The sequence below is a fragment of the Dunckerocampus dactyliophorus genome, chromosome 6, assembly GCF_027744805.1.
Source record: "Dunckerocampus dactyliophorus isolate RoL2022-P2 chromosome 6, RoL_Ddac_1.1, whole genome shotgun sequence".
NCBI classification, from domain to species: domain Eukaryota; kingdom Metazoa; phylum Chordata; class Actinopteri; order Syngnathiformes; family Syngnathidae; genus Dunckerocampus; species Dunckerocampus dactyliophorus.
The window spans coordinates 21171518-21186338 of NC_072824.1; the positions used below are offsets into that span (position 1 = coordinate 21171518).

At 40.8% G+C, this 14821-nt stretch overlaps 1 protein-coding gene across 1 annotated transcript in view; it reads left to right on the top strand.

Moving 5' to 3' along the window:
- Positions 1 to 14821, top strand: part of pcdh7a (protocadherin 7a) — a 76647-nt gene that overhangs the window by 20434 nt on the left and 41392 nt on the right. The window lies entirely within an intron of this gene.

The window sequence follows — 14821 nt, forward strand, 5'->3', positions numbered from 1 at the left end:
TTCTGAGGTTAATCCATTACAGAGTCAATCCTCTTAATCTGCCTTTCCCAGAGTAAGAAAATGCTTACTGTGAGAGTTTTGGTCTTCATGCTTACGTGCACTCAAAACATGCCAGCACACATAGACAGAGCTACAGCCACACAACCTGACAGCATAATGAATTATTGATCTTCTGGAGTAATTAACTCCTCTGTGTCCACCTCCAAAATATCTCACACCCAGTTGGTCCTTGCTTTGAAGGCCTTGGCTGCTTGTATGTGTCTGAATTCGTTAACACAAACACTTTGTTGACACCAGCAGGTTGGTGGGGGCCCGACTTTGTGCTCGGGGGACTACTTAATTCAAATGCATTTTATATGTGAATGCAAGTGAGCTGGGACGCTGACAGAATTGGGAGTAGCAGCAGACAAGGAGTGGGAGAGCATTATAGGTTACGAAGACGGGCGATGAAGTAAACAAGATGGTGGTGGGGTGGGGAAGAGTTTGAATTTCAAAGCTACTTTACTGGGTCAGTAAAAACTGTAAAAAAAAAAATGTAAAAAAACTCATCATCTGATGTCAGCACATCATCAGGCCCATTAGGGAGCTCCAAATAGGAGAGAAATATTGCTTAAAAAGGCGGATGAAAGCAAGTGGGCATCCTGGATGAGGGGCGGATTGCATCAGATAAAAACAACATGGTAACGCAGTGCATTAAGGGGCTTTGGCTCTTTAAATACACCCACAACCACAGTGGCCTGAGGTACTGTGTTCTTGTCTTGTCCATCTGTCCTTGCCATGCATTTGAATAGAATATCTTACGAACATCTGGAACCAATTATTATTGACACTGATGAACCGATGCCATTTGGAGATGAAGGTGAAAGTGATGTCACATTCTTTTAGAGCAGGGGTCTCAAACTCGCGGCCCGCGGTCCATTTGCGGCCCACCAAATCGTATCTTGCAGCCTGCGACTGGTCATCAAAGAGTAGCGTAACTGCAGCCCTCAACGTCCGGGCAAGCTCAGTGTTACTTACATACTTAAAGGGGCAAGTAAACACCAACACTGAACTAACAGTGGTGTTATCACATGGACCGGGGAGGGGTGGCCCTTTAGCGTTATTGTGATCCATGTATTGTGAATTGTACCGTGAGGTACCCTGAGATTCCTAGCCCTACTCCCAATACTTGATGCGGCCCAGCCTCACCCAAACTCTACCTCCAGTGGCCCCCAGTGAAATTGAGTTTGAGACCCCTGTTTTAGAGGCATCTCTAAAAAGTATGTGTTGATTTATAAACAGGAAGAAGTGATGAGATTTTGGTCAAAGTTCAGCCAAACCTATCACGTTTTAGATCACAATTAAGGTTATTTTTAGACTCTAAATTGTTCTTAGGTGTCAATGTGAGTGTGAATACTTGTCATGTACCTTGTGATTGGCTGTCCAGCCAGTACCAGTCAGCTGGGATAGACTCCAGTTCACCCGTGACCTGAATGAGGACAAACCATATAAAAAAATGATGGCAGGACAAGAACTGTGACAGAAATCTGGCCTTTCCAAATGTAACAATGCACAGTTTTGACAGACACTTCCACAGATGCATGTCACAGTGTGTATAATATTATTATCATTTACATTATCACTATTACGATTATTACAATCTCATTACAGGAATGATAAATGTAATGAGGATGTGTATTGTTTATGTGTGTATGAAGTAAATGATCTATCATTAGTAGTAACTCCAGCAGCATTATTCTGCTTAATACAACATTGGCATGTAAATGAGAGTTCAGAACATTCAGGGAGAGATTCACTCACCCCATTAAAATGTAACCATCAATTAAATGGTTGTATATTTCTTCTTGCTCACACTTTTTCAGCCTGTGGGCTACTTTGTCCCAAGGATCTAACTTCTACTATAAACATAGGGAAAATATATGTTTATTTATTTTATTTATGAATATGAGTATTGTTGATTGTTGAAACATTTATTTCATTCAAGCTCCAGCCAGCACACGGATGGCGACGCTGAGGCGCTGTATGCCTAACGCACACTGTCTGGGTCCCCTGCAATGTCCAGCGACAGTGGAGCTAGCAGGCTTCGGCTCACCTAGAATGAAAGGAACAAGAAAAAAAAATGTTCAATCCACATTTTCCAATTCATCGTGAAATAGTAGTTTAACAAACAAAGTTGGAGAAAACACATTTCATGATGCGAAGCGCAGCCATGAAACAATTAACTTCTTTTTCTTTTTTTTTACGTAAGTAGCCGCTGCAAGTGAATGGATAACTTTTGTTATAGATACAGGCATTTTACCGCTGAGTTAGTTCATCCGTAATCGGAATCATAAAGATGAAAGTTGCATCATCTGCCGACATCTGTTCTCCACTTTTTTATGCAGCCGTCGTAGCACACGAGCGAATTAGGAGGGGGCTTTTTGTCAGCTGAGTGATGTCATATGACATTTACGATGTGACGGTTATGATGTAGGTGACACGCGAGCAACACTACCTTTGCGATCGCCGTAATGGGTACCCCGATATAGCACATATGTCCATTCATATACTGTATTACTTAACATTGTTTTACGTAAAAAAGGAAACCTCATTTCCAAGGATTGGCGGCTTCTGAGCCATGGCGCCCCGCCACGATCCATTACATGTAGCACAAACCCTGTATTATATTAATACTATTATTGTGTTGACACAAATTTAAGACAGTATTTTCCCTATAAAACAGTCTAAAATAGACAGGGCGTCTTATATTTTGAATCTGGGGATTTATTCATGCAAACTAACAGCTATCACCAAACAACTTCACCCATGCGATCAGAGCTTTTCTTCTTGTCACTCCCACACATCAGTGGCTTGGAGGGGAGCATCTGTGACATAGAGACCAGCTGGAAAAAGTGTCTGAAACGTTGTTAGCAAATTAGCAAACAACAGAGGAGGCATTAAGATGTTAATTTTATATTTTATGATGATGAACAAATCAAACTACTTTTGAGGATCTAAAAAAAAGCATTTTTTTTTCAAGAATAGGCCTTGAAAATGTGAGGTTGTCATATTCAAGGACATCATATCTGGGCTAATACTGTATTTATTTTTTTATTTGTAGGTGTTATTATTATTATTATTACATTATGTTGTTGTGGTTGTTGCATTTTGCAATGATGTAGAAGTGCACTGCATCATGCCAAGAGTTCATACATATGTCGACACGGGAGTCAAGTCAAAACCGAGAATTATCCAACAATTTGGAAACAGTGTTTATAAAATGTGCTATATAAATAAAGTGGATTGGATGTTGGATAAATTACAGAAACAAGTCTCCATTCTCAAAATGTAATGTTTATTGCCAAGAAGATGCCACATGATGTTGCCATATGATTTTAATGATTCAGTACCCCTTAAAGAATGAATGACTAGAATTGGACTCGGACGTTTAAGGAAATATTTTAAGTGCTTTCACTGCCCTTTGATGCCCGTTGCAAGATTTTTCGGTTAGTACCAAAAATATCCATTAAAAATAGAAAGATGGACAATGGCTTCCAAGCAAATGGAGGTTGTGAGAGGAGAGAGAGAGTGAGAGAGTGAGAGCTGGTTTGGGTGGCAGCCAGAGAGCGAGAGTGGACTGCTGAGATGTGGGTCATCAGGATACCCGTTGGCATCAGGACACATTAATGATCACAGCAGTCACATGGCACGGCAGTCAATATGGGCAAAGTGGCCTCGTTTTGCCCTCAAACCACCATACACACACACACACCCACATGCACACACACCTTCCAACCATCCTGGCTAATGTCCTCAATCAATTCTCGGCGGTGTCCATTTATGTTGTCTCAGGTTTTGTTTTTTCACTCCTCGTATCACTGCAGCGTAACCTTGAGGAGCACTTCTCACTTTAACGCAGCATTTTTTTTCTTTTTACCTCCAGTTTGACTTTCACCTTTGGCGCTTGTTTTGTTCCCCTGCTGTATTCACCATATGCATGGCAGGCTACCTCTGTGTCATCCCTCAGTCCGCACTGACCTCAAATGCATTGAGTCAGCATTTTTACTGCTTCTTTTACCAGAGTGAGCATTTTTCTTTCTATCTGGGTGCTATTGAACTAGGGGCACATACATCTGAGGCCTAATCAATGCCCAGTTAACAAGACTAAGACTGGAAAAGAAGCAATGGCTTGACGGTGTTTTAGCTCCTTAGACGACAAAACCAGAGAAGGTCATTGCTAGCTCGCCAAGGACAAACTGCAGAAATGAGTTTGCAGTGAATAATCCGGACGGTCTTGTTCATCTAATTGGACTGTATGGACGGATGTGGGTGAAACGATTAGGTCTAAAGGATTATAAAATTGAAAAGCAGCTTTTCATTTCTGCAAAATCCCCTCAGGATTAAATATGATGAGCGTCTGTCATGGACTGACACTCTGGCCGGCATGTCACTTGAGCGCATCCGCACAGGCGCCCACATTAAGGTCGTAGGGGTGAAGGTGCTGTCAGCCGTCTATACTGTATGTGGGGAAGCGCACAAGCCGCTCCTCCTCGTCTTTTCTCTGGCTGTTACACAGCCACCGCAACAAACCCGTAACCCCGTCAGCATGATACCAAGACACTGACACATTCATTAAAGTCACGGGGAGTTCACGGCGGCCGTAAAGTCAGGAGGGGTGAGTTAGGTGGGGAGGTGATGAGGCAGGAGTAAGCGAGGGGTTAGTAGGACAAGGTAACTGAAGCGTGGATCGTCCAATGAGCCTGACTGAAAATGGATCTAGTGACCTGGAGACAAAGGGCTGAGGAGGGGAGGAGGTGTACGGCGATGATGTAGTGAGTGGACACCAGGGTGGGAACATGAGCCACGAGTGTGGGAGAGGATTGGAAAGACGGGGTTGAAGAAAGGTTCAAATGGATCCAGATGCGCGTTTGTGTTCAGAGCCTTGTGACTATTGATTTACACTTGACTCATATGGGTTGATTACAAGGGAATATTTGGGGTTTAAAGGTGTCTACGTTGTTCTCACTAATGATTGCCTTCTGCACCTTTTCATCTTTATGTCAGATAAGAAATTATCTTGCTTAATTTGAAGTGTTCTGCTAAAAAAACACAACACAAAAACCTAACGGGAAGAAGCCAGACAAAATATGTGGCGGCCTTCAGCCTTGACCACTTGGCTCAAGTCACCTTCTTCAACTGTTTGCTTGATCCAGCTTCTCTAACTTCTTAAACATTAACATCAAAATTCCTTATAAAGGTTTCTGGCTCGGACAAAAGTATTAGGACACTTGGGCATTTCACAGAAACACAAAACAGAAGAGAATATGGAGAGTAAGGGCGTATTCCTATGAGGCCATTCATACCGTGATGGGCTTCTCCTCTCCGGACCCCTCTTGCTCAAATGCTCTCACGTTACGCCTTCGTGCTTTGGCCAGTTTGCTTGTGCCATCACTTGCACGCTGCTGAACGCCTGACACGCCTTCCATGGTGAATATACGCGCAAGCATGCAGATGGGAACAGTGTGCCCACACTAACCACGTGCAGGATTTTGGGTATGAAGTCGGCCCAGCAATGGTACGATTAGGAGTACCAGTACACCCTTGTCTCACAGTACCTCATCACTGCTAGTGTTGGACTGCGGTCAAGCCACCACTTTGATTTTCAATATTCATTTAGACATCATTATGGCAAACTGCTGTGAGAGCCTATTTCAAAATCAATTTCAAAAAGTGATTTATATCGCTCCCATTACCTTTGATTTCAAGTTTAGTTCCTTGTAGATTTCTCACAGAACCTTTCTGTAGTCCTTAAATGTATTGCAATGTCGGTGAATTCTGCATTTAGCGAAGCAATACATTACAGTGATTGTGTTGCTGTTTTACTACATTACATTACATCCTACAACATTTCAGAGTGTTTCTGTGGTACTTTTTGTCCATTCATCCAGAAGAACATTTGAGAGGTCGGAGGTCACAGCCTCCCAATCTGTCCATCCGTCCATCTATTTTCTATCCCACTTATACTCCTCACAGTCTCTGTTCTTGTTCATTTTAGATACGTTGAAAGCGATAAAAACGTACTTCATATTGTTCAGGAAATGTCTGTCATTGTTGCCATAGCCATAGCACTTTCATATTTAAACTCAGTCGAATAAAGAAACATTAAAGACACAAAAATACAGTACAGTTAAGCCGAATATTATTCATATTATACCCATTTTTGTGGCAAATTACACAAGAACATGAGAAAAGAATATAAAACGTTGCGTTAAAAACCTTAAACACTAGCCTTTGATTTTAATTGTTGTTGTTTTACATTTTCATAGGTTCCAGCTCATGCTTGACCCTGAAAAGGATAGGTGGTGTATAAAATTCATGAGTGGACGAATGATTTTTCTTAAAATGTATCAATAATTTTGGGCTTCCAGTGTGAAATAATAGAAGGGTGTGCAGTGCTGACATTAAAATAGGATGTTTGATGGCGTTTAGGTCAGCGTTTTCAGGTTCCCCCTCACCAAACTCATTCAAGCATGTCTTTGTGGACTTGCTTTGTGCAACATGAAGCCAGGTGTTTGCGTCAGTTTAAAAACAGCATCATTTGCACAGCAGCGGTTGCCATAGTGCTCCACTTCCACTATAGAAAGGGACGGAGCTGCTGTGCTGCTTCTGCACACATATCATCATCATGTAAATCCGCATGTCCTCCACGGAATATGAGGATTAGACCTCAAAAGGTTTTATTGAGGTATTTAGGTAAGGGTTAAGGCTAGTTTATAGGCTTCGCAGAATGAAAGTCAGTGGTAAGTCCTCAGTGTCGATGACATTAAATCACAATGCATGAGTTCTTTCTGTGAGACAAAAAAGGGAATCAGAGGAAGCAGGAGGACAGAAGGGTTTTTTTTTTCCCCCTAATGTATCAAGGTCACCCTGCACTGGAATGTGATTACAAGTTCAGTGTCTGTCTAGTATGTTGACCACAGCAGATAAAACACACGTGTCTCCGTGTTAGCAACTCCCCTCCTTGGCCTTTGTTTCAAGGTCCCTGAGAAAATGACAAGAATGTGCGAATGTCAGTCCCACTCACAGACAAGCTGAGACATGGAATACGCACGAAGACACCATCAGATGCATTCTTGCAAAACACACACACACAGACACAGACAGAACCGCCTGGTGAAACACGCACTTATGAGTACATAATGGTGCATAATTACACACACACACACATACACACAGACAAAGCTCCTTATGCTTATACTTTCCCTCCACCAGAAAGCAGACTGATAAGAATGTGATGACACACAAGTCAGAAGAAAAAGTTTTCCAGCTCTTACATCACATTCTCCTTCCATTCCCACTGGATTGAATCACACACACACACATTCACACACATTTAAAGACCTGCATAGCAAGCCCCTTGCTGAGATGCTTCCTTTTATTTGTTTTCTTCACTGTAGCTCTGCATTCGATGCATCTGCCTTGCAGCATTACCTTAATGGCTATCTGGGGGTTGAGCAACATTGCTCAATATCGCTAAACAAAAGACAATCTTCCTCGCAGTGGAGCGGCATTCATGACAGTTTAGTTGGCCGGAGACCGACGTTATCCACCTACGCAAAAGACTCTCCAGTGCAATAAGGGTTGTTTGAATTCAGTTGACGCAAATAGATTTTGAATGGGTTGAAACACAGCTAAATGCAACAGTTTCAGATGGTGTCAAGTCAAACTGAATGGGACTCAGGCGAGGTTGTGTACATTTGCTGACCCGGCCAGTGAATGCCCAATGAAGTAGGAATTCAATGGGGCCCGAGGGAATGGTTTGCATTATTGCCATTCCCTTATCAACTTTGTTTAGTCTCAACGAATCATTGCCTCTGCCAGTGATGTTTTTCACTTGTGTTTGGGTTAGCTTTCACTGACCGCAAGATTGAACCAAATCGCACTCATCCCAAAGGAATAAGCTATTTGGAAAAGAACAAAAAGCCCACCTACAAGGTGATTAGGGAAACATTGTGTATCACGTCCAATGCAAGCAAATCAGGGTGATTTAGTAGAAGAGTGTAGGAGGCACCTCTGTTAGTGTCATCCGTTCCAGAAGGTCCGACTCAAACCAAAGCATACTCTCACCAAATTAGTTTTTTGGTTTATTACCCAAAAATGTTAACACAAAACACTTTTTTACAGTTTCACAATGTAGTTTTACATGCAAAAAAACAACTCAAAATGCATATGAATGACAAATGAAAGGGATAAATGAACATTTAACGTCAGTTTTATCCTGATTAAAAACTTGATTGTTGACAAAGACAGCGATGAGGCAGGGAGGAGGAGATTATTTGTTATGATTGTGCTGTGATTATGAGTTGTTGCTTGATTTCAGTAGTGCTGTCTTCTGTTCTTTGGCTCCATTTTGGGTTATTTTGCAGCCATGATCATGAAGAAAAGTAGTTACCTGTGGACTAACCATCCTAGTTGGCATGGTTAGTTTCATATGCAGTAATTTTTTTTTTTTTAAAGCACAAAAAAAATTAGGTGCACTAGCTAATCCGCGAATTGCGAACCGCGATAGAGCGAGGGAACATGAACACACACAGAGGTCAAAACCGCTGCATTATCACATCATACACATTCCCAATATCTTTCGTAGATGGTTTAATCAGTATGCAGAAAGGGGCAAATAAGAGGAAATAGTGAACAGAACATAATAGTGGACAGAACATGAAAAAACAAATGGAAATGCATTAAGCACTGCAGGATCATGAGAGGGCCCGAAGAAATCACGTTTTATTTTTCCGAAATTTCGTGTTACTTTTTTCACAAATTCCGTTTTTTCCGTTTGAATTTTTTAGAATTCCAGTTTTAACACTTATTTTACCAGTATAGAGTACTTTTATGACAGTAAATAGAATCTCTGAGTTGCAGATGCAGTTCTAATTGCGTCATTAATGTAAGATATTTTTATGACACCCTTATTTTGTTTACACAATTAGACAGGATGTGGCGAACAGCGCTCTTATTTCGAAGGCCAGAAGTGTGTTGTGTGTGTGTGGAGAATGTCCGTTAATCGTTAAGACGAGCTAGGTGCAAGAATAAACGTCAGCGAGCATCGTAAAACACTCGGTAGTGGTAGAATACAACAGTGTGAACACAATCATACAGCCTGAGCCGCACACACAGCCGCACTAGCATGCTTTGCTAAACTAAGTTAAGCCAGTTATCTTCCATTCACACTCTGTAAGACAAATTTTTAAGCCAAATTTTTTCAATGTTTCAGGTCGCCATTTCAGACGAAAGCAGTGAGGCGGCATTGTTTAGTAGAGATGGGGAACGGGGCTACGAGCTATTAATGCTGCACATGAGTCATTAGGAAACTTTCATTTTTTTTTTTAATAAAATATTAAACTGCAATTTTTCGCTTTTCCAAAAAGAAACCTGAAATGATACATTTGTACACTGTAAATTATGATCTCGTATATCATATTTACTTATTTTACTTTTTTTGCGAGTTATATTTATTTGCTGGTTACAACAAAAGCAAATCAGTTTTATGTTTTCACTTTTGTTCTCTAACTCTGTTGAAAATGACCTTAACACCGAGGTACATATCGCATCATGATGATGGCGTGCCATTATACCCAGAGTACATCATGTAAAGAAAAGATTATTCCATTATGAATGACTGGCTTTTCCGTTAACTGTCTTAGTCCTGAACTCTTGCACTCTCTGTTTCTGTAACTCAGCCAATAAAAGAAGGCGCTTTCCAATACCCCCCCACACACACACAAACACACACCTCCTCCACCGTCTGTCTTCCGTTTGATCGATCTCTCAGTTCCCTTGAAGTGTGTTCATTTCTTTTCATCACTCTCCATCTGGATATCTGGAACCATCTTTTAAAAACCTTTTTTTTTTTTTTAATAACGCCCAAGATTTTTTTTTTTTAAATAGAGCTTAATTCTGTCCTTAAATTGAATAAACGGCTCTTAACAAATCCTCCCACAACCCTCTTCTGTTTTTTAGGTTGTAGTTAAAGTCGACCACACTTTTATTTTCATTTTTGTGATTGTATTAGATAAGGAACAAAGGAACTGGCCTTAAGTGGGAATATCTGTACGCCGCAATTGGTTTTTATGCATTTTTGCTACTAGCGTATTCAGCACATTTCTCAACGGTATCAGCTTATTAGATCTTGTGTGAGCATAAAAGAATGGCCATGGTTGAGCTCTAGTCCAAAGCCAATGTTGGGGCCCCGGGCTAAATGTAGCCATCTGTTTTAGAATTGTTAGCGGAAGATAGAAAAATCGCAAGATCAAAACTGAGACCAAAAAGAGGAGTGGGAAGGGGGAGGGGGTTGCTTTTAAGAGCCATGTAGGGAGGTGAAGCGATGAAATCAGGCGACTTGGAGAAAAGAAGATGCTCCAATGCAATGAGAGCTGGAGGGGGGTGGATGGGATCCCATTGTTAGGTATCGCCCAGGGGCGAAAACTGGTGGAGAAGCCGGAGATGGAGTGAAAAAGGATAGAAATGAGGCATGTGAGTCTAAGGTTAATTATGTGAGGGGAGGGGGCTGTTTGAGTCCACGCTCAGTGGCGGGAGAATGAAAGCTTTCTACCTGCACTGTGGAAGTTACATAAATGTGAGGAGGAGGTGATGCTCTAGATAATACTATTGACCCACGCCTTCCTTAATCTATGTGAGCAGCTATTTATGAGTGGATGTGTGCATGTTTTTTCCTCCATTCTCTGCAAGCCCACTTTAGTAGATCAGATAAGAAAGGCTATTGGCGCAAACATTAACAAATAAACACACTTTAGAGCTCAACCACAAGAAATAGCCCATCAAGGCACTGGAGAGAAATCTCCCTGGTGTCAATAAAACACATTAGAATACTATACTGCATACACACATGACCACTATTAGATGTATTGTTCCAGCAATGCTTTACTATTTACAGTGGAAAGGGTATACTCAATGTGTTCTACTTCGCTGGTCCACCTGGATTTTCAGACACTTTTTTCATAGGAAATAATGAAAATCAAACCAAGGTCGAATGGTTCCACCTCATAAAAACTTTATTAAAGGGACTATACTCTATGTAACTCGCTCCATATTACCGAAATTCCGGTGTACAAGGCGCTACTTTTTTCTTAAACTTTCAACCCTGCGGCTTATACAGTGGTGCAGCTCAATTCTAATCTTGTAACATCTCCTTTACTTCAGAACTATTATTAATCGTTTAAATACTGTACCACTCGCAAGACGGTGAGGAATGTGTAGGTCACGACAAGCCTGTCAACCCATTGGAAATCTCAGGAGGTCATTACTCAGTATAACCGTCAGACTCACAATGTCATCTTCCAAAGAAGGCTAAACTCATCACACATCATCTCACAAGGTAGGTAGGAAATACACAATACATGTACCAATACGAATTAAAAAAAAACCAACAACCTAGTTTAACGTTTTCCCATAATGCATTGCATCCAAGCAAAGCATTCCTTGGTGTCTGCCTGGGTGCTGCAATGATGTCAGCCGCCCTCTGGGGTTCTATGTCTCCCTCTGGCGGACAGAGGGAGCATTGCAGTGCCATCCACCCATGCATTTTCTACGCGGCTTGTCCTCCAATGAAATTCTTTGCTCAACTCCATCTCCGTCATCAACTTTACTTAAAGATGTGTCACATCGACCCACGTAGATGTTAATCACGGAGCACTTCGATTGACGCTCATTGCATTTGGCTAAGCACCAGTTCACTTTCATAACATGTGTCATACACAAAAGAGATTCATTTAGCGACATGGGTTACGTAGCAAGTAATCATGCATTTATTTGGTAATCAAATACAAGCCATCAACAAAGGTGAAGAAACCGCTGAGGGAGCCCCACCTCTGTAACGCCATGCGGTGCACGTCTGAAAGCTGTAAAAAAAAAACCCTCCATTATGCAACCGAGCCCCTAACCAAACACGCATGGGTCAAAACTCCAGCAAAAGTGGAAAAATAGACCAAAAAGGCATTATGGCAGTAGAAAAAGCTAAAATGTTAATACTAATAAAAACACAAAGATTTTTCTTTAAATGTACAGTATGTATAATGTTTTTTATTCTAAATTGTTAAAAAAAAATGTTTTAAAACTATCAAAGGACAGCTGGACAGCCCTGATGTAAAGAGACAAAGACAAGTAGACAAGAGAAACACAGCGAGCTGTATTATTATTATTATTATTATTATTATTATTATTATTATTATTATTATTATTATTATTATTATTATTATTATTATTATTATTATTATCATAACACTGGTTCATTTGGTCTCAAAAAATGTTGACAATATCTTTGAGCATCAATTTGTGGGACAATAAATCTTTCAAAACGCATCTGCATTGTTTTTTGACTCGGTTAGACAAAAAAGTTTGTTTGTCCAGTCATAATTTTTCATTGTACTTTCCTTAAAATTCATGTTCAAATCTCGAATGTCTCGTTCTCATGGACCCAATCTGCATCATCTCATCTCGTAAGTTAGGTGTCTCGTGACAACCCTAGAAAACATAGAATCCTGTAGTCACATCTTTATCCAAACCCTCACAAAAAATGCACGGTTTCTTCCTTAGCTCATGCTCCACCAGTCTCTGTCCTACGATTGAGTGTCTTACGATGTCGGAATGATTCCTGTGAGGCTGCCGGTGCCCTCAGACTTCAGCACTTTAGCTGTACATGCACTAACTACATGTTTTCACTTGTCGACATGCAAGTCTATTGCCAAAACAAACTGTTCTGTGAGAAAATTAACAACAACTTGGCCCCAGTTCAGCAGACCAATTTCACAGCATTACAGCAAAGTTGGTTCTTAATGGGTCAATGCTGCACTGGCGCAAATCACTTGTGCATTATTTAAAAGTCTCTGTTCTCCTGTTTCTTGAATACACAGAACAGCGATTATGTAGCTAGCCACTCACAGCGCTAAAGGGAAAAATGGGAAAATGAAACCAACACCCCAAAAAAACATGTTGAATATCAGATGTGAAGATATAACACAAACATGTTTTAATCAAAGTCATGCAAATGTTCCTGCCAAATGAGGGCTCCTAAGAGGTTTCCATGGGGGATGAAACAGCAACCTTTAATCGTGTGGATGAAAGAATGCTCGGCAACCTGAAATGGTATACCTGATATATGCACACACATAAACACTTAATACATCAATATCACACGGCGTAAGATTAGAAGCAAGGATAGTGTGTTGACACTGATAGTGACAGCCACACACACATGCACACACACACACAAACGCTCATTCACCGGTCAGTCCCCTTTTAAAAGCATGAATAAAGCAGCGGGCGTGATATTGTGTTAACATGAAAGCTTGCACGGCTGTTTAAAAAGAGCCGACTTTGATTAGAATGTGATTTGTAAGAGTGTTCCTTAATGCCGGCCTCTGCTGACGTCTACGCTTTTAAACCCGGCAGAGCCGTTGCAGGGAGCCTTCTGTCAAAAAATATGTTGAAGCAAGTATTTCACCTCAACGTGTTCTCTCCTTTATCCACCCCTCTTCTCATTTTCTTCCCTTGATTCCTGTTGAAGCACAAATGTACCAGCTTTGTGCAGTCACACTTGCAAGTAAATCCCAGGCACAAAGTGGCGCAACTTTTATGTGTGATCAAATGCTGATATTATTGAATAAACTAATTGCTAATTGAATATGAAAGGGGTTCAGTGTTACTTCCATGTGCAGTCTCTCTGCGTGACTTTGATGAAACAATGTCACCGTCACATGATCACTGTGAAATATGAGTCATTTATTCGTCAGCCAATGTGAGTAATATTTGGTTTATTAGGAAACCAGAGTACATTCATGCTCTCTGACAAGTGGAGATGCTGACTAATGAATGTGCATCCCTACCCAGATGGAAACATTTCATTACATTCCCATGTCATTGCATTAGAATTTTTTCAATAAAGAAAATATCACGATTAATGACATTTTGTTGATAAAACTCCAGATATACACAAGTTTACTGTGTTAGGTTTAATTTTGATTAGTTTTGTGTCACTCAAACAAACGTGGTGGTTGTTCTACAGTTAAAACACAATTTCAAAGCACAAAATGACAATGATCCAACAAACAAAGAAGCACCTGGCCAAACTAAACAACAATCAGTACCAGGTACGCAGAACAAGGAATGTAAGAGCAGCGAAAAACTGAAGCCAGAGAAGACCCGAGCCTCACTCACGTACACGGTGCAATTGGCAAGACAGAGTTGAAAAAGACTTGTGTCGCGTGTTTTCTCAGGTTTTCCTCAGCTCGCCTCTATTTCGGTTTATATCTCAAGTTACTTGGTAAACTTGTTTCGTAACGTATGCAGTGCATTTGACAAGACAGAGCCGTAAACGGCTCATGTTGCGTTGGTCACTGCATGTGTTTTGGGGTTTTTTCCGTCTGCTTGCTTCTAATTTGGCTGGTGATATAAAGTCAGTTGGAAAACTCTGCTCGTAGTACTGAACGTGGTGCTTTTGAGAAATATACAGTGAACAACGCTGACAGATTATTTCCCTGTTTTCTGTCAGTGGATGTTTGCATGAATCACCAATTTCATACAGATCATTAAAAAATAATCAAATAATAAAGTCTTACATTTCACTTACACGTATACACAGTGCACATATAGCGGAATAATAAACAATAACTATAGCAACTTCTGATCTATCCATTTCAGACTTAAAATAATGTACCGATTAAGCCCCACCAATTTCTGGTTAAACCGCACCCACTTCTGGTTTATGCCCCGCCCACTCCAAGTACAGATAATGATACAAATAATGTAGATGGGTGAACAGATACAG